Source organism: Mizuhopecten yessoensis, unplaced genomic scaffold, assembly GCF_002113885.1.
Source record: "Mizuhopecten yessoensis strain PY_sf001 unplaced genomic scaffold, ASM211388v2 scaffold2399, whole genome shotgun sequence".
In the NCBI taxonomy this organism is placed as follows: Eukaryota; Metazoa; Mollusca; class Bivalvia; order Pectinida; family Pectinidae; genus Mizuhopecten; species Mizuhopecten yessoensis.
Genome location: NW_018404527.1, coordinates 117,987 through 118,212, shown reverse-complemented (window position 1 = coordinate 118,212; position 226 = coordinate 117,987).

Here is a 226-nt window from a genome sequence, read left to right as displayed (position 1 = left end):
ACCATAGCTCAAACTCAGAATGGATTAAACCCTAACTCAAACTCAGAATGGATAAAACCCTAACTCAAACTCAGAATGGATAAAACCCTAACTCAAACTCATAATGGATAAAACCATAACTCAAACTCAGAATGGATAAAACCCTAACTCAAACTCAGAATGGATAAAACTCTAACTCAAACTCAGAATGGATAAACCATAACTCAAACTCAGAATGGATAAAACC